Below are 2,281 nucleotides of genomic sequence, written 5' to 3'. Positions count from 1 at the left end.
CAATGTGCAAGACCGTACATTAAATGCATGTCTGCCATTTCACCATTAGTGTACATAATATTCATATTACCTGCCATGATGAATAAGATATTATTAGCTATCAAAAATTAACTTCAACGGCACTCGCACTAACTTGTATTTAAAGTACAGATCAACACACGCACTTAATGAGCAATGGAAAAATAGCTGCTTGTAATGTTTATTTAAATTATTATAAACAATGTTACATTGTTAAAACATATGTTTTAAATAGAAATTATTTTGTTTCTCAAATCAAATATTTTAAATAAAACAGCTGTTTTAATTTCAATATTACATTTGTAGAGAGCTTAACAGATTTTGTCTATTTTTCATGCGTTTTGTATGTAATTAAGGATTATTTTTTAAAGTTTGCGTTTGTCTATTATAGACTTATTTTACATCTTTCTCTTCGAAATTAAATTTTCTACAAGTACCGTGAAAAAATATTTTGTGTTTATTGTACATTTTAACATAGTAAATCTGCTTCAAACCTAAATGTAACTTGTTTTTCGGGACCAAGTTTCGCGTATTTCGTCACATATCTTAAAAATTACTGTAGCTACAGGTCTGGAAACGGTTTTATTCAATTTTTTCAGTTCATTTTACATTAAAGTACGCTAAATTGTACATCTTAATTAACAGCCAACAAATACCCGTAGGGCTTCGTTGCAGCAGGGGAACTGAAATTCAGACGAAATCTTTCACCCTGTATAACTTGGTAACTAAGCATTTTCGGACCTATGTTAATTAGACCTTTTTTTTTCTTATTTTGATGTGAGGAATCACGCCCTGACTTATGGGCACCTTTTTTCAGAACACCCTGTATACAAAAATAGCCTTTTCTAGTAATCATGCTTTTCATCATTAAAACCAAACCTTTGTAATTATAATATTGACGAGGACGTTCTTAAAGTTATTTTTCGTTGTAGGTTATATTAGTTGTTTTTCACCTTGACAAAGAATAGGTTTTGTTTTCTCCTATGTAATAAACCTAAAATTATTAAACAAGTTAATTTTAACAGAGCCGGTTGTACTTATCATTTGAGTATTTATAACCTTTTACAATTTTTATAGGAAATATATTTTATACATTTACTATTTACATGTTGTTATTACTTGGATTCATAAAAATAAAATATATATGCAACATCAAGTTATCTATTGCAATTTTTTGCTGCAACTTCTTTACACGGCTCAGGTATTGTGCACTTTATTTATTTCATTAGTACATTTGATTATCAGGTAATAAACTAAACAAACGGCCAAACAAATGGGAATGTGTTCAGGAACATGTTTAATTTGCTAAGGAACGCGGGACAGAACAATAAATTACGATTAGTGTAGTTTAAACACCATAAAGCAAATGACCATGGCCATATTCATGGCGGCATTTGTTAATGGTTAATGGTTACAGGTGGTGTTAATGGCCGTAGTGGGGTTTTGTGTTATAAGCATGAGGATTACTGGAATATCCATTAATACTAGATTTTGAAATAATTTATTAGTTTATAATTAGATTTAAAAAATTTCAAGATATTAACAGCAATGCTAAATTCTTAAATGATTATATGAAAATTAATTATAGTATTTACCATGGAGGATTATGGTAATACTAAATTTAGTTTTTCGTCTGAAGTTTATTTTGACGATGGAAGGATTGTGAAGGAAACAGGATTTTCCGGTCATTTACCATCGTTCAGTGAAACGGAAAATCAATAAAACTATGTTTCGAGATCTGCAAATTTAAAAAGTCTACGCTGCGCTGGGTCAGTTCGGATTCTCATTGTATCAACAACTTATTTATATAAAATTAAATATAAATATTAGTTTGTTTCTAAACAATTTATGCAGATACATCTGTTGTGTTTTAAAGAATGTCAAGCTAAAAACAATGCTAAACCGTAAGAAATAATACTTTAAAATGATTAAATTTGTTTTATACCAAAGCCGATAATTGGCTAAAGATTAAAGTATTGTTAAACTAAAAAGAATCTCTAGAGACAGTTGTAAACTGGAGAAAGCTAAGTAATTGTTAAGTTCTGTAAAGTCATACACATCAGACTTCATGCTTTACTATGTAATATTAAATAAAAGCTCTTATAATAGGATTCAGTAACATTACACATTTATGTATTCTACGATTTTCTCGTTGCTATCACGGATACCGTATAACCAATGTAAAAATGTTCACTAATGCTCTGCCAAATTCCGTGTTGTGACGTGTACACATCTATTGCCTATATCTGGAGTGGTTCGAAAA

The sequence above is a fragment of the Homalodisca vitripennis genome, unplaced genomic scaffold (assembly GCF_021130785.1).
Source record: "Homalodisca vitripennis isolate AUS2020 unplaced genomic scaffold, UT_GWSS_2.1 ScUCBcl_1202;HRSCAF=4522, whole genome shotgun sequence".
Lineage (NCBI taxonomy): Eukaryota > Metazoa > Arthropoda > Insecta > Hemiptera > Cicadellidae > Homalodisca > Homalodisca vitripennis.
The sequence above is the reverse complement of the archived record's forward strand: the minus strand, read 5'-3'. Positions refer to the sequence as shown.